This window comes from Stomoxys calcitrans, chromosome 4 (genome assembly GCF_963082655.1).
Source record: "Stomoxys calcitrans chromosome 4, idStoCalc2.1, whole genome shotgun sequence".
Classification (NCBI taxonomy): Eukaryota; Metazoa; Arthropoda; class Insecta; order Diptera; family Muscidae; genus Stomoxys; species Stomoxys calcitrans.
The window spans coordinates 64,200,197-64,224,898 of NC_081555.1; the positions used below are offsets into that span (position 1 = coordinate 64,200,197).

Here is a 24,702-nt window from a genome sequence, read left to right on the forward strand (position 1 = left end):
TCGGTTTATATGGGAGCTGTATCAGGTTATACACCGCATCAGACCTTAATTGACACGTATGTTGAAGGTCATGAGAGACGTCGTTGTACAAAATTTCAGTCAAATCGGATAAGCTTTGCGACCACTAGAGTCTCAAGAAGTCAAGATCCAGATCGGATTATATGGCAGTTATATCAGGTTATGAACCAATTAGAACTATATTTGGCACAACTGTTGGAAGTCTTAACAAAACACTTCTTGAAAAAGTTTAGCCAAATCGGACAAGAATTGCGCTCTCTAGTGGCTCAAGAAGTCAAGATCCGTTTACATGGCAGCTATATCAGGTTATGGATCGATTTAAACCATACTTAGCACAGATATTGGAACTCATGACAAAACCCCCTATGCATAATTTCAGCCAAATCGGATAGGTAATGCGCCCTCTAGTGACTCAAGAAGTCAAAATATCAGATCGGCTTATATAACAGCTATATATATATATGTATATGGACAGATTTGAACCACACTTACCATAGTTATTGAAAATCATAATAAAACACCTCATGCAAAATTTCAACCAAATCGGGTGAGAATTGCGCCCTCTAGTGACTCAAAAAGTCAAGATCCAAGATCAGTTTATATGGCAGCTATATCAAAACATGGATCAATATAGCGCATTTAGAATCCCACCCGACCTACACTAATAAGAAGCATTCGTGCAAAATTTCAAGCGGCTAGCTTTACTCCTTCGAAAGTTTGCGTGCTTTCGACAGACAGAGGCACGGAAATGGCTAGATCGACTTTAAATGTCATGACGATCAAGAATATATATACTTTATGGGGTCTTAGAGAATGACGAAATTAGTATACCCCCCATCCTATGGTGGAGGGTATACAATGGGTTTTTCGGCGCCGATGTGCCGATCCCTCCCACGTACTTGGAGGCAAAACAATAGGAATTGTTTTTGAGTAGATTCAATCAGATTATAGTGAAGAGTATAGTAAGGATCCCAACTATAGATCGGTATTCTAGGTTGCAACGTACTAATGAAGTGTATAAATTATTTGTCACAGAAGTATCATTTATTTCTCTGCTCCAACATTTCATAAAACCAAGGGCACCGTAAGCCTTACCAACTGCGATAGAGATATGGTAACCAAAGATTAGACGTGGATCCATAAGTAGTCCAAGAACTTTAAATGAATCGACTGATTCAAACTCATCAGATCCGATAAAATAATTTGCAATATAAAGTTTTCGTCTTTAAAATCGCATTATTTTTCCTTTGGAAATATTCAGTTGCATAATGTTAAAATCTCAACATATGTACATAAAAGAGTTGAATGTCGGACTGGAGACAATACTGATCGTCTGGGTCATTATCTGACCTGAAGATTTTCACATCATTGTATTAGAATGCTTTATTATGGTAGATAAGTCAATAATAAGAAGACAACACAAGATAGGGCTGTGTTGGCTACCTTGGGGAACACCGGACGAAACAATGATGGTCTTAGATGTCGCATTACCAAATTTTACATTTTTTGTATAGCCAATGACATATGAATTTAGACATTTTAATACCGAATTACTATGGTTTCAGTATTTCGGTGTTAAAATCTAATTTCAACATCAGGATTATATGATTCATCTTATCGCAAGCTCAACTAAAATGCGTGTATACGGCATCAGTCGGATTATTGGCCCTGAAAGCATCGTTGACAAGATATGTAAATTCTAACCGATTTGTTAGCCTGATGAGAAATAAATTCGGTCAACATATTATCCATTTACATGGAAACTAAATATGGAGATGCCCCCATATATTTACAGACATCGTTACGATCCCAGATTTAAACAATGGTATAATATAAGAAATTTTCCAAATCCAATTTTCCAAAGTTTTACAAATGATTAAATAGCATCAATAAAGAATGGGAAAATCGATCGGTACACTGTTTGAAAATGCTACCAGGGACAGCATCCGGACCAGCAAGAAGTGTAGATTTTATTGACCTTAAGTTTTGTTTTATGGTGTCTTCATCTATCAATGGAACATATTTTACAATGGATACAATGGAACTATTTTAGGAATAATAGTCGAATGGGAAAATCGATCGGTACACTGTTTGAAAATGCTACCAGGGACAGCATCCGGACCAGCAAGAAGTGTAGATTTTATTGACCTTAAGTTTTGTTTTATGGTGTCTTCATCTATCAATGGAACATATTTTACAATGGATACAATGGAACTATTTTAGGAATAATAGTCGCGCGTGTAAAATTTATCAGAATAGGCAGTCGCAGGTGGACACTGAACCACATTTAACAAAGTTAGGTAAACCACTAAAGCGGCGCTTAACAAGTTTGTATCTTCAGTCCATTTTCATTTTATTCAAGTAATTGCGGTGAGCCAAGTTGTTCTCCAAATTTATCCTTAATCTTGCCAACGAATAGTTTGAGAAATCGAGTGTAGTTCCCGATTTTTTAAATTTCTTATACAGTTTTTCTTGGTTTCTTTTCAGTTTCGATGAATTTCTTGTATTCCACGGTGGTCCAGAATTAGCACTTACAACAATTCGTGACACTGATTTAGCAAAGCAGTCCTGTAGAAGTGTTTACATCAACATTATGCCAATTAGTGGTGGATAGCAGGGATCTGATCTAATCAGTTTTAGCAAAGCAATATTCTTTTTTGGGGCAGGGAAACTTAGGACGAATTTGTTTTGTTTTGGGAAAGAAATGATAATGTTCAGGGTAGGATGGAAGCGATCCTCCAGATAAGTGACTGTATTGGAAGACGATAGAGATATGTCGGATGTATGGTTGACGAAATCGAGTCATTTTCCAAATGATCTGATCTGAAAGAGCCCGAAGTCGAATAAAGACAACTTGTTACGTGTTGTTTTCATTGGAATTGAATAAGAAAAATAATTTTCTGTTTCTAAATGCACAGGAACTTCCTCAAACTTTCTTAAAGTTTTAAATCCCAATTGTGAAAGCTTAATGATATCTAACGGTTTTGCATTTATAAAGGTAATTACTGCTGATGGAGGTCGTTTTATGGATTTATATTAGAGATCTTATTGGGGAGTTATAAATTTCAGCGAGACAGCATATTTTAATCTTAAGTCTTATGTGGTTCGACATTAATCATATTTGGCGCCGCTTCCAGGGACTAAGTCTAAATTTGTGCCCGCATTTTTCCTAATTTTTGGGATTTGCCAATTGAGAAGCCACTTCGAATAAGATCGAAGGGAACTTTATGAACGAGTTAGGAAAATCGCTTAAGCATATTACCATTGATCAATAGATGCGATGGACCAACCCCCCAGTCCGTCAACGGTCAACGAATCTCTCTTTGGCTTTCTCCCCAGCCCCTGTTGCCTTCTTTGCCAATAAATACTCGATGCCTTCTCGATGGCTATCAAACATTTCACCAATGGTTTCTTGATTAGTTCTAGTCCGCATATTTAAGTGTTTTATGTGGCTGGCTGACTGCGGCTGCTGCCGCCGCCGACACTACTGCTAATGCTGCCATTTGGCTTTCGCTAGATTCCAATCGCCACTGACTGACTGACTGGCGGACCGTCGACTGGCTGAGTTGACACAGCTATGCACGGCAATGCATTGAATTGCATTGCATTTCATTACACCGACACAGGGTTTGCGTTCTGCTCAAACTGTGTGTGTGTTAGTGCGCGTGCAGAGTCAACTACATAGGCAGATACACATGAACACGTTCTCGGCAAAAGTGCATCGAAAAACAACAATAACAATATCTTTTACGGTTTGAAAGATTTTTGTTGCTTTTGCAGCCGCCTCTGCTACCGCCATCACCACCGCTGATGTCGTCGTTTTATTAGCATTATTTTTCATCCGAGTGAATGTCTAATGCCAAACAAGCCAGCGAACAACAATCGAATAGTATGTAAACATATACAGGCACACACAAACACACCTACTCGCCTTAACACCCGCCGCACTAAGAGCTTTTAACATCAGTAGCATCATCATCCACATCATCATCGTTACCACACAAAACCCATCTCCGTGGTTCCCCCTTTTCAATAATTCTCGCATACCGCCATCTCCATTAGTCCACAGGCGATGGTGGAATAATTTTCGATTATAAAACGGATGCAATTCGAGCGATGTTGCCGTTGTAAAAGCTTTTCCTTAATATGATTCCGATATGAGCGGCAATGCAAATCAATTTTGCTTGTGAGAAAATCGTCCAATTCGTTGTACAATAAGTTGAGATGCAAAATTCTTATTCTTTTTGGAATAAATCTCAACTTGAAAATCAACTTAGTCACAAGTATTCTGTAATTTTTACGTCCGTCCGTTTCTTGTAAAGTTGCAAAGCTTTGCTCTTAAAATTAAGCACAAATTCTTCCTATTAGCGTGGCTCTGATGGGATTTTAAATGAGCCAAATTAGTCCATGTTTTGATATAGTTGCTATATAAACCGATCTCCCGATTTTACTTCTTGAACATCTAGAAGACGCAATTCTTATCCGAATTGGCTGAAATCTCACACAATGATTACGGCTATAACCTCCAATATTCGTGCCAAGTATGGCCTGAAACGAACCATAACTTGGTAAAGCTCCCACAGTAAACCTGTATTTCGATTTGAGACCTTGAATAACAAAATTAGCCAATTCTTATCGAAATATATAAAACCAGTAAAACTGCGCTAAGTTCTGCCGGGCAGAATCTTGGAAACCCACCACCAGGGGTTCAATATGGTATATCGCAAGATCGGTTTATATGGAAGCGATGTCAGGTTATAGACCGATTTGAATGAAACTTAGTACAGTACCGCAAGTCTGCAACATAAAACGAAAATCGTTTAGTTAAATTTGTCGACAACAAAAGTGTTTGCACAAACGATTATGTTATTCTCTAAATCCTAGTTAAGAGAAATCGTTATCTATTTTTTCTCTTTCGCAACTCTACCCAAAAAACGAAAAGCACAAGAGGAATAGGCAAAATAATTCTTCCCATGGCCTAAAATTCTTCTTATATTAGCTTCAAAACAACACAAATCTTTATAAAATTTACATAATAATTTAGGAAAAGTGTTATCAATACCAATTTATTCGTATAAAACTATTGCGGACATTTTTATCATATTACGAAGAGCAGGCTACCGTGCTTATTAATTGATTGTGCAGAGATATCCGAAATGTGTTAAGAAATAAAAATAAGAGAAAAATACTCTGAAGTCACTGTAATTAATGATTTTTATTTCTCATCGTTAAAGTAAACACCAAATAATTGTCCGTTGTTTAGTTGGCGATTATCTATTAGTTAGCGAAAACAGCTGATATTAATGATGTCGATTGTCGCTAAAAGTGGCTACTGAATACCGAATTCCTTAAATGTTCTGTTATTGCTTTTTAACTAAACGAATTTCGTTAAAACACTTAACAGAATTTCACAACAGATGTTAGAAGTTGTAACAGAACACTACATACTCCAAGTCGGAGTACAATTGCAGCTTCCAGGGGTTCAATATCTTAAAATGGGAGATCGGTTTATATCCACAAAGACCTACATCAATAAGAGGTATCTGTACAAAAGGTTAAGCGGATAACTCTATTCGTTCGACTGTTATCGTGAATTTGAGAGACGGACGGACGGAATATATACATATTATGGGGTCGCAAATCAATATTTCAGCATGTTACGAATGGAATGATTGGGCTAGTATACCCCTAGTAGGGGTAAACATAAAGATTTTTCGGATTAATTGCTTCAAATCTCAAAATCTTTTTTTAGTTTCTCCGTTAGAGAAAACATGCCAAAAACTTCCAAGATGCCATCTATGGTTGAGAGTATATAAAATTTGCCACGGCTGAACCAAGCACTTTTTTACTTGTTGTAAAATTATGCTTTCGGATCTTTATTTCTATAATACATTGCTATTTTGTCAATCTTCGTCAATTTAGCCATGTTCGTCCGTCAGTCTAGAAACCTTACACAGAAGACCACCGTAGCGAAGAGGTTAGCATGTCCGCTGAACGCCTGGGTTCGGTGTTGATTTGGTTGTGATGTATTATAAATATTCGCTAGGATTGCAAATAGGATATATTTGTTCATATCTTATACAGTCGAAACTTTAATTTTCAGTTAAACGTAGTTCGGATAATTGAAATTCACTTCCAGTCAAGCGATAAAAGCATAATTGAAGTCGAATTTACACAACAATGTCCTATTTATATATGAGACAACTTGATGAGTTGAATAGGAGCTATGCTCAGTATTACTCTTTAAAAGTTCGTGGCAACTATTAGCAAAATGTTAAAAATTAAATGTTTTTGCGAATTTTACTGATGACGTAAGTTTTTCCTATTTCACACATTTTCCATAAAAAAATAACTTTTTGAGGTTTGATTCTTTGGTAGAATTTCCGGACTTCATTCTGACTCCTGAACATCTCAATTCGCCCACACTCACTTCTTTCCATCACTTTTTTCTTTCTGCGGAATAAACGTTTCTCTTCTCTCCTTTTCTCACGATACCGCTCCTTCATCTAGAGCGTTGCAATTGTTTGTAGAGTTGCTCTGTATGCCGCATTATTGGCCTCAGTAGCATCTTGCCACTCTTGGTAGTACCATGGGTTTGTTGGGGGAGGCTTCCGGTACCCAAGTACAGATATCTCGGCATTTTCCATGGAGTGGGCAATGAACGTTGGAGGCCACCGTAGTGCAGAGGTTAGCATATCCGCCTATGACGCTGAACGCCTAGGTTCGAATCCTGGCGAGAACATCATGAAAATTTTCGGCGGTGGTTATCCCCACCTAAAGCTGGCGACATTTGGGAGGTACTGTACCCCATTTGGTATGGCAGCCATGTAAAAACTTCTCTACAAAAAGGTGTCGCATTGCGACATGCCGATCAGACTCGGCTATAAAATGGAGGTCCCTTATTGAGCTAAACACTTGAATCGGACAGCACTCATTGATGTGTGAGAAGTTTGCCCCTGTTCCTTAATGGAATGTTCATGGGTAAATTTGCATTTTTGGGCAATGAACGTTCGTAGTATCTCTAAAGGCGCTAGTAGAAAATGTCATTAGTCGGCTCGTCCTTGTCTTCCGTCGGTGCATGGGCAGAAATAAGGCTAATGTTGAAGAAGTTGGTTTTTATGCGTATTGCGGAGTAAAGCTGTAGACAAGGTGTTTCAGTCTCTGACTAACCACAAATCCACAGCCAAATTCATGTCTTGTGTTATGGCAGCTATAATATAGTTCATCACCGCACTCAGTATTTAAGTAAGAGCGAGTGCCACCGGACCCCTCACTGAGACTATCCTCTCGAATACGCTGGTGCTCATAGGTGTACCGTGTCTCATTGCATTTTTTTGTAGACATGTGTCTACATATATGTTCGATGAAATAAGAGCTTGCCTTAATCGAAAGAACTGTATATTTATCCAAAATCGTTTTTTCGTATTTAATTATTCGCACGTATCACACTATTTGTACAACTTTCGTAGTTGCCACAGTTAAAAAAAAAAAACATTATTAAATACATATCGTGTAATAACACCTTAAGCATGATCGTGAAAACCTAACCATCGCGAATAAATCCAGAAGACAATGTACCACATACTTCCTCATATGCCAAAGTACACCTGTTCGTAATTCAATACGCAATGCAGCATCATAGTTAGGCACTCAAATACGAAAATAGAATATTTGGCAAGAAATTACGTGGAAATTAAAGCTTTCACACTGCTGACACTCTATGATGCCACATTCTAACGTCATTACCATTCAATACCATCATTTACGGATTGCCTCAAGTTAGACAGCCACCCCATATAAACTAAAGCAAATTCTGAAGTTAAAAAAAGGAGAAACCTGAAATTCCCCATCCAAGAATTGTTTATTCGTTGGCCATAAATTTGGTACATATGAATGTAAGAGAACCGAAAAGGATTTATCTTTTGAACTTGAGTTATTATTCATATGAAACGTAAGCATTTCTCATTCGTTCCATTGCGCATCCGTGTGTGTCTGTGGTGGGGCTTAGCTGCACAGCTACAAGTTGACGTTAAGCCGGCACAATGAATGCTCTTAGCTGAAAACCTGAGTAATTGAGTGACAATTAAGTTATTTCATGCTCATGGAAGGTGAGAGCAGCCAGGCACGCATGTGCTGTGCAACGAAATGGAATACCAAATAACTTTAGAGAATTCCACAAACTCGAGAGATACAAAGGCAAACAGATGGACAAAGAAACGCTGGACAAATGGACGCGACGTTCTATGCACCCATAACGATGCCATCGTGCTTGCGGTATTGTGGCCGAAGAAGAAACGCTAAAGTCCATGTGCCAAAGAAGGCTCCAAAAGAAAAAAAAAATCCCATTTCTATTACCAAACCAAACCCCATGAGCCAAACAGTAAGAGAAATGCTCAAAATGAAAAACATCCAAGCCAATGCAACACGACCACAGAGTGTGGTAATGAAATATAGCCACATTCATATCTCAATTATTACCTGAGCCATAGTTTTGGAGTCGTTGTCGTCCTTTCCCTTTTACAATAGACGTTAGGATTTGTAATGCCAACATGCCAGAGCCTAGAACAATATCACTCATCTTTGAAGTGTGCCTCTTAATGCAAGCACAGAATTTCTACTTATTTCCTTGCGGTCGTTCATATGGCATCTAATGGTCAGCTGGACATTAGGCTTCGGTGGCCAACAACAACAAACATCATATTGATCATAATTCTGTTCATCAGAATGTCTATTGTGGGATTAGAACGGAGCAGAATAAATCTGAGCTTGAATGCTCTTGCCAGCACCGCTATTGTACAAGACATTCAAGCAGTGTTTCCCGCAGACTTTTGCCCAAGCTTACCGAATGAGTGTACGTCAGTCAGTCTTGCTCATGTAATTCGTCATTTCTATAGCAAAATTTCTTCTGCTCACATTAGGTGTGTGGTATGACAATGACAGGACTATGGAAATGGAAAAAATGTACCATTTAGTTTATTTGCAAATAGCATCTCAATCTGAAGGTGGGTGAAACAATTATTTGTTAAAAAACCAGCAAGGAAAGGCAAAAGTCGGGCGGTGCCGACTGCATAATACCCTACACCTAGCCTATAAGCACACAGTGGGTAGATCCCACTAATTCTGAACCAATTTTGATGGACCTCGGTGTATGTTTTCAGATGGGTTATTAAACAATCCGTATCACATTTCGGGCAAATATGTTCAAACTGTAAAAACTACGGTTGACAAATGACAACAAAAATCTGACGAACATATTTGTGGGAGTTTTATCTAAATCTGAACCATTTCGACCAAACTTCTTAGGAATTCCAATAGTCGTGTATAAAAGCGTTGTCCAAAATTTAGGCAAGATTGTTTGACAAATGCGCTTGCATTGGCTCTAGAAGTGAAAATGAGAGCTAAATGTCTAAATCTGAACCGATTTCTTCACCGGTAATGTCGAGATTCAAAAGAAAATCCTTCCGATAGAATCGGTTATTGCAATCTTAGCCAAAATCGGACGAACATATATAGCTATATCCAAATTTGAATCGATTTTTCCCAATTACGGCTTCGTCTCTACGTTAAAAAAATGTATGTGCCAAATTCGAAGACGATCGGATGAGAATTGCGACCTGTAGTTTGTATACAAATTAACATAGACAGACGGGCAGAGAGACAGGCGGACATACCTAAATCGAATCAGAAAGTGATTCTGATTTTGGGTGTTACAAACAAATGCACTAAATTATAATACCCTGCACCGAATTGGTGGTGTAGGATATATAAACCATGAACAATTGTAGAAACCTGAGATTGGCAAGCTAGTTTTCTTTAAGACTTGATACATAAAGTACACTAATGCGCAAACAAGATTAATTATAAAACCGATTGCTATTAGGAACCTAGTTATTTAAAACTTATAACACGGCAGCTCCTGCAGCCCTGAGACCAAATTCTCTAACCTCACCATTGGTTGAGGCCTAGTGGAGCGACACATGGTGGATGCGGTTTAATTAAGTCGCGATTCAACCTAAGACATAGAATGGTGCTGTATTCCTAGCCGTGAGCCGCGACCCACACAGCGGGAGAGTTGTAGATGGAGCCTCACCATTAAATGCAAATGCCCATCACCATTAAATGCAAGCAAGATTAAAAGCTTGGAGGCGAATTGGGAGATGTGCAAAATTTGGCTATAAAGAATATTAGTCTCATCTTTCACTTTCTGGTCAATGAGACGCTAAGGACCCTATATTCTTGAGTCTCCGGAAAGTTTTGGGATTGCAAATTGCCAGAGCCGTTTTTCGATAGCAAGTATGAAATCACTATTCATAATCCATCTACTCCATTAATGGGCAATATTTGTAATTTTTTTTTTTTTTTTTTTGTTTTACTTAGGAGCGTGGTAGGAAATTTAACATCCTTTCCTATGAATGAAAACTTTTAAGAAAAATACTTTTTTTTGAAACATTATTGTATTACTTGATTAGATAACATTATATAGAACTAAAATAACACAACATTTGCAAAACGTTGATATACATTCAATAAGTAAAGGCCACTTTATTGCGCAAGCCTTATTTTCAATAAAAAAAAAAAACATAAAATTTTCAAGAAAAAAACAACAACAAAATAAATAATAATTCTTTTCAAACATTGCGTTTTTCAGGTCTACTCTCTATACTCATGTTTGAAAAATTAATAACTGGAATTTGTGTTCTGTCTTAAAAACCACTGGTCACCACAATCTTGTAAAATTCTGTGATTGTGCACTATACACATACACAAGTACGCTAGTGGAGGGGGCAATTTTTAACCGATGTGTTTGAATATTTGCACATCTATTTCTGTTATGACTTTCAACATATGCAAAAATTAATGTTCACGTCGTCCCATAACCAGATATATATAGCTCCCATATAAAGCGATCTCCCAAATGGATTTCTTGAGGGATTTCCAGAGGGAGCAATTTTAAACCGATTTGTCTGAAATTTTACACGTCTTATATTATGACATTTAATAGATTCGACTCTTATGGGTCAAATCGGTCCTTAATTCGATGTAGCTCCCACATAAACCGCATCGGGAGATCTCTTGAATCCCTATATAGCGAATATATTGTCCGAGTTGACTGAAATTTTGCTCGATGACTTCCGGTAAGACTTCCAACATTTTTGGTAATTATGTTCCAAATCGGTCTATAATCTATTTCGCCGTAAGTGCAACATGTATAACTCCGCACATGTTGCACTTAGGGCGACAAAACACATCGGTTTAATCACGAAAAAACTAGAACTGGATCATAAAATTAGGAACAAAAGAAAGTTGTAAAACTAGAATGTGTTGAGGGTGTTACATTAAGCACCACTTAACCAGTTAAAGGTTAAGGAATAAAATCAGCGATTTGAATTTTGCTTTTAACGACTCAGAAAACCATGGTGGAATATCTGTTTTACTGTAATATAGCAATTTATGGACCGATCAAGCTTTATTTTGTGTAGGTGTTAAATGTACTTCCCGCAGCAAAACCCAATCCAATTTCTAGAAATGCGAATTGGCTACGAACATTCCACGAAAGAACAGGGGGTAAACTTCTCACATATCAATGAGTCCAGTCAAAACAGTTTTCCGCAGGCTACACTTTTTTGAGAAGAAGCTTTTACATGCCTTATCGCCAAAGATGGCCTGTTGAAAACTCTGATGTATATGACATACATTTCGGACGCATAAAACCTATGTCGTAAACCTAGCGCAAAAAAAATTTAGTTTTTGACAAATTAAAAAATTATAAGGAAATCGTTTAAACATGTTTAAACTTTTTTGATTTTATGATTATGGTCGCCCCTGTGCATAGGTTAGAAGCTGCGTCTGTAACAGAAAGTGTCTGAGTTCGAGTCCTGACGAGAACATCAAATACAGTTCCACTAATGCTGGTGACCAAAGATGGCCTGACGGAAACTCTGACTTATATGACTTACATTTTATCATAATTAAATTGTTGAAATACTAAAATAGCAACAGTAACAAATCTAAAACGAATACATGATGTGTCAATTAAACCAGTAGCAGGGCTTTTTTACAACTTTCTGCCAGTCGAAAACCTAAAAAGTCGTCCTACGAACCATCTCCGCTTATCGCACAAATGTCTCCAACATTGGTATGTGATGACTAACGCTGAATAGCCTTCCTGTCCTCTGATAGGAGGACATGCTAACACCTGCGACACGATGGCCGGAAATAAATATGTGCTTGAAATCTAGCTATTGGATTTATTGGATTTTACGCGTGCCCGTTTTCGGCAGATAAGCTAGATTAACTAAAAAGACCAAGACGACCAATCGATATCTCCGTGTGTGTAATGATTCTCAATGAAGCCACAAATCAAAACGATGTCAACTGTTGGGCATTTTAAACTGCGAAACAAGACGAGAAGTTCAACTCAGATTCACCAGCATTTCTCGCTAAACTTCGTTCTGTTTGGCCACTTCCCAAAAATACAGATTGTGGGTATTTCTTCTTAAGCCTTCTGTCAGTCTATCTATCTGTCTGTGTTGGCGTCTTTTGTGGCTGTAAGTTGCATTAGATCAAATAACTGACGGACTGCATGACATCCATCGCCTGAGACAAGCAACATCATCATTTAAAGTCGATGCAACAACTGTTGTTGCATCAATAATGCCATGGTCAACTGCCAACAACAGAAACTAATGGAAAACAACACCAACAAGCAATTGTAGCAAGTTCTAATGCCCATCATCATTGTATTTGGATTAAGATCACTACAGGCGTACGTACGGCTCAGCTTCAGCTACTTAACGCGCGCGTGTGTGTGTTGGCAACAATTTCTTTGAAGTCGACAATTTTTTGATTGAGATTAATCGTTAAAAATATGACAGTAAAGAGCACAAACAGCAGCATCAGCACAAGTCCATTGCCGGCTCTTCGGCGTTCACAGAATTGTCAGTTAAAACGAAAATGTTGTTGTGATTGCCAAACGAACATGACAGAGTTCTTGTTTTTTTGTCGGATGTATCCTCATCTTGGATGATGAAAGCTGCAACAAAACAAAAGCAAAAATTCAGAAAAAAGAAACGGTGTTGGTTTGCTGCCGCCTCGGGCCGGCCTTGCGTTGAGAGAACAATTCCATCATCATGTTTCCTGGCAGTTTTCCAGTGACGTTTTATAAATTGGGTAGGTGTTGCCCATGGCTGTTAGGAAAATTTGCAGAAAAAGCACTTGCTGGCCATTTTTTCATCGGCAGATGATCTCCTTTGAACTTTGCCTGCAATTATGTCCCATTACGTGTCTTTTAAAGTCTCCTCCGGGGAAGGGGAGGCTGTTACTGAGCAGGTGTATAGCAATGAAAATTTTTAAATCTATTTTTGCAAAAGATGAGCCATAATTTATTTCATTTGATTTCACTGCATGAATGTGTTGAGTGGACTTGAGTGATTGCCACCCAGATGATGGTGGTGGCTGAATGGTGTCACCATATGTCCATTTGTTCAGCATCATGGATCATTATGGATATCGATGGTCGCACCGCACTGCTTGGATCCAAGCTTCAGCAAACCTTAACTACCATGCATTACGGCACCATGTCTATAATGCCAAATATGCCAAACATGCGCAACACGAGAAAAGGTGCCGCGAAGTTTTTCTGTGCCTAACAACCATGGGCGTAGTTATACATATCAGGTCGGGGAGGAGTCATCTATGAAATTAAAAATCTCTCGGACCAAACCGCGAATGACATAGGACTTGCTCCTTTATAATATCGTATAGCCCTAATGTAAACCAGTCTGAAAAGATTTTCAAGACCCCGTAACCTTTGGGTGCAGTGGTTATAACCAAAAAATGCTTGAAATGTAGGATGATGGTTGGAATCATATACAAAACCATGGCATTCTAAAATGCCACAGTAGTCTTTGGATAACTGATCATATTTTTAACACTACGCTTGCCAGGTTCTCAAAGCACAAAGTCGGAAAACTCAATACTATAAATCGGGATTCTTCGAAACATTTAAAGAACCGAAATTGTAATTTTTAATAAAAAAAGCAAGAGCGCCTTTAGTTCGGTTTCATCAGCCTTCACTATGGATCACATTTGTTAAGTTCTTTTAACAAATTTTCATAGGTAATTGTCAATTAACATTTCATTAAGTAACAGGGGTAAATTTCTCACATAACAAGGAACTATTCCATTTGAAAAAATAGTATGGCAGCCATTTAAAAACTTCTCCCCAAAGAGGTGTCGCACTGTCTGGTCAGTCGAACGGAGTGCCGCAGTGCGACACCTCTTTGGGGAGAAGTTTTTAAATGACTGCCATACTATTTTTTCAAATGGAATAGTTTCTCACTCGGCATTGGGAGTGGATAACAACCGCCCAAATTTTTTTCTGGTGTTCACGCCAGGCGGACATGCTAGCCTCTGCGCTTCGATGGACTCCGTTAAGCAGTTAAGGCGATTTAATTGAAGAGCTGTATTAGGTTTTAAACCGATTTGGATTATACTTGTCAAATAGAGAGAAGGGGTTTTGTGGGAGCTTTATCCGGTTAAAAGCTGGTTTAGCATTTACAATCCCACCTTAGCAACACTAATAAGAGGTGTCTGTGCAAAATGTCAAGGACCTAGGCCAAACTTGCGCGGAGGTTAGCATGTCCGCCTATGACGCCGAACGCCTGGGTTCAAATCCCGTCGTGAACATTAGAAAAATGTTCATCGGTGGTTATCTCCTTACTAATGCTGGCTACATTTGTGAGGTATCCTGCCATGTTAAAACCTCGTTCGGACTCGTCGTAAAAATGAGGACCCATATCATTGAGCTTTAACATTAATCGAACGGCACTTATTGATATGAGAGAAGTATACCGTGTTCCTAAATGGAATGTTCATGGGAAATTGGGCAGTTTTACTCCTTCTGAAGTCAGCGTGCTTTCGACAGACGGTCACAAGAATATATATACATTTCGACAGATCAAGAATATATATACATCATAGTGTCTTTGACCAATATTTCGAGGTGTTACGCGGCAGTTGTTGTACGGCATGACAAATTAAGTTAAACCCTTATGCTATAAGTGAGGGTAGCAGTGTAAGAGGTACTGCTGAAACTCATCATTCTAAAATAAACGAAATCGCAGTGAAAATACGACGTCAGCGGCGTGGGCCCGATTCAGCTATTCTAACAAAAAAATGGAATGATAAAAATTGGATTATTGTAGTAATTAGAATTTGAATAACGAGTAGTCAGATATTATTGAAATTTCACTTGAGTCATAATTGGTCATTTGAACTCTATTCAATTCTAATATGCCATTGCAGGTGTTGACCTATTAAATATATGACATTCTGAGTCGATCTAGTGATGTCCGTACAACTGTCGCCAATCTGACGAAACCACGTTTTCTTCGAAGCGAATTTGGCACAAATATTTCTCATAAATATGTCGGTTGATATAAATCGGTCTACATTTAAATACAGCTTCCATATAAACTTTGACTTAAGCCCATACTTTACTTTGATTTAATTGACATTTATCACTTTAGCCAAACTAAGAATAGCGTTTCAAGTGCTTTGATCTTATGCACTCCTCCTAAAATCTCTGATACCAAGTTTCGAGATGTCTTTCTCCACTTGATCTTTCCATCGGGCTTTTGGTCGTCCCGGTTTGCGTGTACCACCGTGATCGCGTTCAAAGGCTTCCTTGCTGGAGCTTCTTCATTCATTTTGACAACATGACCTAGCCATCGCAACCGTTGTATTTTTATACGTCTTAATATGCTAACGTCGTCATATGGCTTATACAGTTCGGGTGTGCGTTCTTCTAGCTAAATCGCGCAGACAAGCTGATTCATAAGTCTTATTTGCGTGGTGCCTCCGGTCTTAAATAGTTCAGCATGCAACCCATCGGCTCCTGCTGCCTTGTTGTTCTTCAGTCGGGTCATTGCTACTTGTACATTATTCTGACAAGGAGTTTAACATTCTATACCATCATCAGTGATTAGTTCCGCGGTATCCTCTTCGCGCCATCGTCGGACACTTGCAGCTAGGTAAAATGTTCTTTCCATATCCTTAGCACACTATCTCTATTAGTTACCAGATATCCTTCTTTGCCTCTGCAGGATAATTCTTTGGTAGAATTTCTGGACTTCATTCTGACTTCTGTACATCTCAATCTTTATCTTGCGCTCTGCTACTTGCTGTGTTTTCATCAAGCAGTTGGGTCAATCGAGTAGTGTATGCCGTTGCGTATCAGATCGTACTTTTCTCGCCATACTCAAACGAGTGCGAACCTTTGCTGCAAAAAGGTAAAGATCCGAACCGATTGATCGCACATCTAACACGCTGGATGAATGTCTTCTATCCATCACAACGTGAACCATATGGCTTTGTGAAATCTATTAGCTTCAAGCCATTATCGGACGTTATCTCGTGGAGGCTAAATTTTCCAACTGTTGGAACAAAGATATGTTCCTTCCCTATCTTCACATTAAAATCTCCCATAACGAGTTTAATGTCATGGGCGGGGCAGCTGTCGTATTCTCTCTAGGCGCTCGGCGTTGTCTTCCGTCGGGGCAAGGGTACAAGTACGGCTGATGTTGAAGAATTTGACTTTTATGCGGATTGTGGCTAGCCTCTCATCCACCGGAGTAAAGCGGGAGACAAGGTGCTTCAGTATCTTACTAACCATAAATCCACAGCCAAATTCTTTACACCTATAGTTAGTTTGTCACCGTTTGGTGTTGTTGTGACGCCAATCCCGGTCCATCGCACTTCCTTTAAGGCAGTAATATTTGCCTTGTACTTCTCCAATACATCAGCTAGTGCGTATACAGCGCCTTCTCAATGAAGTGTACGGACGTCACAGGTACAGATCCGCAGATTCTTTATTCATCTGCGTGGGTCGTCAACATTAGGGGAGTCCATTTTTACTGTTCTTGTTTCTCAGAGCGAGGGTGGGGGCATATGTATCCATCGATGTCGCTAGCCGCTTGCTCCAAAATCCGACGCTCACTTCCAGCCGCCCTAACCAGGGAACAGACGCTGATAATGGCCATTGATTATTTGAAGGCGCCAATAAATAGCCTTGGTATTTTGAGTATCATTAGCACTCAGTATTTAAGGCTCCCCACTGAGACTCGCCGCTGACTGCCCTAGGCCGCATTTGCAACTAATCCGCAAAAGTACGAAGCTTAGCGCCGCAATTTTTATCCAACTTTGCTGAATTGATGCCTGTAATGTCCGTTGTGACTTCCAATGTGTCTGCCAAGTCGCTTCGTAACCTAATATAGCTTCCATACAAACCTATCTTCCGATTTGTTTGTTTTAAAGTCCGGTTTCAGTGTTTATTAAACAAATCCCCCCCCCATTAGTTTGGTTAGCTACAACATTGCTATCGCTCCAACAAAAGTGAGAACTTGGAATGCCCGATTGCACACTCAGGCGTTCCAATGAGAGGATAAACGAAACGCTATGTAGTGACCAGATGACTTACATGACGTCATAAAGATCATTGCTTTCCCAAACAAGGAACGTCCCAAACTGCTGAACGTAGCAACGTACCATCTTGGCTGCTGAGGCCAGATAGGATGCAGGCAACTTGAGATACCACAGTGTCCAGCAGCCTGTAACCATCCATCCCGTTCGTCCGTCCGTCTGTCCGTCCGTCTGATAATGATGTGACAAAACACACGTTGAAAGACGTACGCAGCTCAAACACGCACATGACACTGAAGCTTGTGCGCTAAGGCCTAAACATCACCACCAACGAAAGCATGGATTGTATTGGAGCCACGTTCGAAGTTTAATGATTAAAATGCAATTTTTTTGCGCATTGCTTAGTGGTTGTTGGCCGCACATCGGCAGAAGCTAAAGTGTGTAAACTACTTTAACATCCAACCTCGACCAACTCATTCAGAGATGCTGGGGAAAGCGTCCTCCCTTGTTGAATGGACAGTGATGACGGCTACACCAAAACGATAGCGACATTTTGACAGTTACGCGTGATAAAATTAAGGAAAACATATATCAAATACGCCAATCGGTGGAAAATTTGGAGAGGGAAAAATGAACACAAACTGAGATACTTTTTTTGTGTATGCCAAGTAAAAGAAGTTTGAAAGGATCCACTGATGCGCAGGTAGACATCCTTAAAGTTCTTCAGGTGGCAGATAATTGGAACTTATTTGGCAAACGCAATTTTTATGATTATCCTTCGACTAAAGTTTTGATAGAAACTCAACAAGAAATTTAAACATTTTCAAACCTCAAAAATATGGCAAATTTAATTTGTTTGCTTTGGCTCTGTCAAGAGTACACAAATTGCCAGAAATCATGTAAACGTTGAAAGCAATTTTGTTGGCAATCTCATTTGGGGCCAATTCATTGTTAAAATTAACAAAATCATTTAAACTCTCATGGAAAACTGACACAAAGCCCACGGAGGCCACGACACGTACCCATACATCAAATTGTCCTCAGACAAAAGACGGTGGCCACCTCAACCATAGCACCATAATAATCCAGCCATTCAGCACTCGCCATTGATCGTTGGCGATCAACGATTAGAAAGAGTGACAGAGAGAGAGAAAGAGCGAGAAAAGTGTGGGTGGCCTTTATTGTCATGTACAACAGCCCGTACAGGGATTGAAGCGGAACCGTCGCCAACCACCAACATTGAGTTGTAATTGAACAACAATTCAACTGACGTTTTGTCTCTAGCCATGTTGTTTTCCGTATGACCGAAACGGTAACAGCCAAACGAAAAAAAAAAAATCAAAAAAAGGTCGTCTAAAAAAACTGTTGACAACATTGCAACAGCAATCGATGGCCTGAATGTTGCTGCCTGTCTGGGCTAGCAGCGAAGTGAAAACAAAAAAAAAATCGAAATACTCAAAACATGTAATTTTCTTTCCTGAAAATACGCACCGTGTTCCAAAAAGGGGGATCCTAGCAGCGAGCGGTGGGCCGCAGCTCTAGCGTATTCTGGCCCTCGGTGTTGCTATCGCAACTGTGGGACCATAATACTGTTGTTGCTGTGTTTGCTGCTGTCGTCGCTGTCGTTTGTCATGTAAAGCTATTGTTGTTAATGTTGTCGATTATTATTGCAACATACACGTACATTCGAGCCGTAGTCTGTTTTTGTTGCGTTTTTTTTCTCCTTTTGCTTACCTAGCCAAAAAGCTTGCACAGCGTTCCCGCTTCAAGTGCGGCTTTATCTGATCAAAAATTTATGTTTGCACTATGCGGGGAGGAGGGTCTAGGGCGGAATGGCCCCATCGAATATTTTCCACCGCACACATACACACTTTATTGTTGTTGCTGTTTTAAATTATTAACATGAGTGTAATCATGTTTCGGGTTTTTTTCTTTCTTTTGGCCCATAACAAAATAGATTTTTATCTTCCCAAAATAATAAACCACAAATAAAAAAATAGCAATATGAAAATTATTACTGAAAATCCTACGCACCAACTGTTGACGTGACTTCGATGTTGCAACATTGAATAGCAAAACCTGACAGTGAGATAATAAAGCCCCAAAAGATCGCATGTGAAATAGGCTACGAATTGAAGGGTGATAAGAATCTCAAAATTATTTCCTTTACGGCGACAAATGAAAAAAGTTTCATAATTTTGTTTAAGTGCGTCCTCTCTTTGTAGAATTATAGAACTTCAAAACTGCTGGATGTTTGGATATGTTTCCCTCAAACACTTCAAGGATTACCCCGTCTGCTTTCGCAAGTACCCTTGCTTCGGAATTATACAACAGCGTTGGTTAGTGCCTTGCATATTGTGATTTTCGTCTGAGAAGTGGCTTTCTGCTTCTGAACTGCTTGCTTTATCCAAAGTAGCATCGGTTAGCCCATATTATCTGTCGTTTTATTTCAAAGCTAGTGTCATTTGTTTCGTGTACGGCGGTGCCGAGGTTGATGCAATTCTTGACTTTCTTAAAGGTGTAGTTCCCAACATCCTAAATTGTGCTCCTGGTGTGTTGCCACTGATTGCAGGGTTGCTCTGTATGCCGAATTCGTGGATTCAGCAGCACTTCGCGGCATTTTCCATGGAGTGGGAAACGGTTTTCTAGTGTACATCTATATCATAGATGGCCAGCATACACATCCGCACATAAATGCCTATGCCCGCGGGCGGACAGACGCACACGCACAGTGTAAACAATTTCGTGTTGCTTCGTTCGGCTGACTCTATATCAAAGCTACTTCATTTAGAGGATGTTTGATGACACTCACAGAAACTCAGTTTGGTCTTTTCAATAGCGGTAGTGCGCCTATCACTGATCTATATCATCAGTACAAGGAGGGTTTTCATCAAGCAACTGGGTCAGTTGCGTGGAGTATGCCGTTTCCATTTATTGCGTGTGCTGCTTTTCAACGTCCAGCTTTCGTGCAGTGTCAGATCGTACGTTTCCCGCCACGCTTGGACGAATCAATGGTAGCGCTCTGGGGAAATGCATTCCATCTATCACAACATGATCTATTTGGGTGCTCGTGTTTTCATCAGGGGACACTTTGAAAACATCTACGATACGTTGCAAATCTAGCTTACCGATATGGCCTGTTATTTCAGAGCTGATGTCTCCATCCACATTTTGCACTATTTGTTAGTCGGGCCTGTTTGGGTCTCACTCTCCCTTTCACCCCATGAGACAACTTGTTACTATCATAAGATTTCTAAATTAAAACCAAAAAAGTTTTTCACCACAAAGAATTAAACTTGGCTTCCACCTCAGTCCACATTTCGACTATTTTCATCAGGATATCTACCTAGCAGCCATCTCAATCATCGCCCTAGTACGTGGACATTCACAATCAAGAGAAAAGAAAGCAAGTCAAAGCGTGGTAAGTTCGGCCGGGCCAAATCTTATATACCCTCCACCATAGATCGCATTTGTACAGTCCTTTTTCGATATCTCTTTTTAGGCAAACAGAGGATATAAGTAAATAATTGATTTTATATTGGAGCTATATCAAGTTATGGTCCCATTCGGACCATAATTGAATTGAATGTTGGAGACAATAGTAGTAGTAAAAGTCATTGTGCAAAATTTCAGCCAATTCGAGTAAGAATTGCGCCCTTTAGGGGCTCAAGAAGTAAAATAGAGAGAGATCGGTTTATATGGGAGCTGTATCAGGCTATAGACCCATTCGGACCATATTTGACACGTATGTTGAAGATCATAGGAGAACCTGTTGTACAAGTCGCCGTCTGGACGCTCAAGAAGTCAAGATCCAAGATCGGTTTAAATGGGAGCTATATTAGGTTATTGATCGATTTGACCATATTGACCATATTTGACACAGTTGTTAGTAGTCATAACAAAACACTTCATGCAAAATTTCAGCGAAATCGGATAAGAATTGCGCCATATAGTGACTCGAGAAGTCAAGATTCAAGATCGGTTTATATGGCGGCTATATCAGGTTATGGACCGATACTTGGCACAGTTGTTGGAATTCATAACAAAAGACGTCGTGCAAAATTTCAGTCAAATCGCATAGGAATTGCGCTCTCTGGACGCTCAAGAATTCAAGACCCCAGATAGCTTTATATGACAGCTATATCAGGTTATGAACCGATTTGAACTATACTCAGCACAGTTGTTGGAAGTCATAATAGAGCACCTCATTCAAAATTTCAACCAAATCGGACAAGAATTGTGCCCTCTAGTGGCTCAAGAAGTCAAGACCCAAGATCGGTTTATATGGCAGCTATATCAAAACATGGACCAATATAGCCCATTTACAAATCCCACCGACCTACACTAATAAGAAGTAAATCAAGCCGCTAGCTTTACTCCTTCGAAAGTTAGCGTGCTTTCGACAGACTACGGACGGACGGACGGATGGACATGGCTAGATCGACTTAGAATGTCATGATGATCAAGAATATATATACTTTATGGGGTCTTAGACGAATATTTCGGGGAGTTACAAAACAGAATGACGAAATTAGTATACCCACATTCTATGGTGGAGGGTATAAAAATAGCAACTAGAAAAATAGATGGATGGATAAAAATAAGGCGAACAGGCGAGCAACGAATGTTGCTCAGACAATTCATCGAGTAATAACAAAACTTTTAGTCTAGAGTTAGCATCCGTTACACTCCCACTATTGCAGGGATTATTTCTGGGCATTAAAAATCATTTTCCCTGAAAATCTTATTTTCAAGCTTTTTATCAAAGCAGCGCCAATGGAAAAATTAATTTCCCGAAAGTCTTCCTTGTCGTGCAAATGTTTACAGCAATATTAGCGTTCCTAAGTTCATAATCATTTGATTGGGCTCATATATGAGGCAGTCAGCCTGCCTTTGAAGAGCTTTAAACACCCTTGCCAAACTCAAGTCTAGTCTATAAAGACATCACTGCAACATTGAAGGCAACTACGTGAGTTGCGCATGTTTAACAATTTAGCTACACAAAAACTTAACCACATGAAGTAGTCATGATTATGCAGGATTGTGGCGAGAATTGAGTTGCAAGCACGAAGATTTCGACAAGCTTCTCTGGATGGGAAGAAGGCTAAGCATGGCAAATATTCAACGACAAGGACAAAACGGAAAGGGTAACGCACTTAGGCAACGCAATTGCAAATTAACCAAAACATGGAAAAGTGATGAGAAAAATTACACAGTAGAAAAAAAAAACAAATCCTCTTGGATCTACATCGGCGCACAAGACATTAGCAGCATTCAACAGCATCACCAACCACCTCATCTCCCATATGCACTTTTGCCATGACTATCCGTCCGTCGGCCCATAGTCACAATTTTCGAGGTTGTTGGGTCTATTTTTTATGTTTTTATGTTTTTTTTTTTTTCATTTTCATTGTTGTCATCATCATCATCGTCATCGCCATCGCCATCGTCGTCATCTTCATTCGAGTCATCATATATAATGATGAACTAATGTTGTTTAAAACGGTGATGTTGTTGTAGTTGTTTTAACTGATTTTACAGTCTTTTTTGTTTTCATTGTTTGCATGATTGTAACAAACAACACCCGCTTGATTTGCCAGCAAATAACCATAATGTTCAGATGCCCATCTATAACGACAGCAAACAGACAACCAACAACAACAGCAACAACCAAATGATTCCATTGGTAAATCAATATAAAAGCAAAGAAAACCTTGCATTACCTTAAGACTCAACGAATTTTATATACCCTAAGGACATGTTAAGTTGGAGTGTATGCGACTAGCAACCTCGGTTACTAGCCGCTATACTCGGAGTCTTAGCGTCCACTGTATTCATCCTAACAAAAATTAGACAAGATAAAGAAGGAGTAAAAATACAAAAACATTCACCACAGAACGATAAAGAACCACAGAAAAGCAAAAATAACGCATAAGACAAGTCGAAAAAACTTAGCGTCGAGCGTCGAGCGTCGATCCATTTAGCCAATTCAGGCCTTTATAGAACCCTAAAATGAAAAGATGACAAGAGGGCTAAGATCCTATAAGGTATCCAAGCTCTCATAGTTGTATTCAGCCATTATCCTGTAATTTCTCCTCCCAATTGCGGGGCAGTGTCACAATAGGTGCTCGACCGACTTCAACACCTCCTTGACGTTGCAGTGAGCACTGCATCTATGGAAAATCTTTTTTCCAACTGTTGCGTAGATGAATCTGAAGTTCTCGGGACTGTTGAATTAAATCCATTTTTTATTAAGATAATTCTACCAAAAATGAACTTTTATATTCAACTCTGTCGACATTTCCTCTGGCATGGAAAGAAGCGAAAATCTTACCAGTTCGAGAGTCAAAAAATTAACATCGCCCTATAGCTGCCTTTCCATTCCTATCTAAAGCAATGGAACGTATAATGGCAAATCAAGTGGAAATATTCGTGGGCACTCAAAATGTTTTATCAAACTGGCTATCCTGCTTCAGAAAAAAAGAAGAAACTCCTTTAAGATCTCTAAAGGAGGATCTCAAGGGCTCATTCTTGGTCCTCTTTTATTCTCTATATATTTTATATATAAATGACTTGCCCGAAGTTACAACAGCCTACAAAGTCCAAATGTGTGCTGATGATGTCCAATTATATACGTGCTCCAAACTCAGTGGCATACAAACCTGTGTCTTGGACATTAATAATGATTTAAACTTATTACATTTCTGGCCTGTCAATAATGCATAATGTTGAAATCCCGCAAAGACTATGCTGATTGCAGTAACCAAGAGGTATGTTAAAATACTGAAAGTGCTGGTATTAAAATCTGCAACTCAGTGATAAGCCATGTTCAGTTAACTACAAAACTTGGTCTAACTTTTAACACCACTTTATTTTCGATAAACAATATTAATACAACTGGTGGTAATCTCTGGACAGTTCGATTGTCAACTCCGTTTGATAAAAGAATGCTGCTTGCGAAATCGTACATAATACCAACTCTGTTATATGGATGTCAAGTGTTTGGCATTTGTGATTCAGATGAGTAAAAAGCTCAAAGTTGCTTACAGTGATATAGCAGGATATATATTAAATAAAAGACGCCAGGAATGTTTATCACACTTTGCATAACAGCGTTTTAGCAAAGATATCAGAGCGACAATATCTTGTTATCTCTGGAACAACCTTCCAGAAAATCTACAACTCATAAGCAATGCTAATTTTTTTAAAAAAGAGCTTTTTGACCTTCTTGAGTAATACTTTTAATCTGTATTTACGTGTCAT

General features: G+C 39.2%; 1 protein-coding gene across 4 annotated transcripts in view; it reads right to left on the reverse strand.

Annotated features, from left to right (window-relative positions):
* LOC106091895 (broad-complex core protein isoforms 1/2/3/4/5) overlaps positions 1-24,702 on the reverse strand; it is an 889,290-nt gene that overhangs the window by 549,176 nt on the left and 315,412 nt on the right. The gene's annotated exons all lie outside the window — the stretch shown is intronic.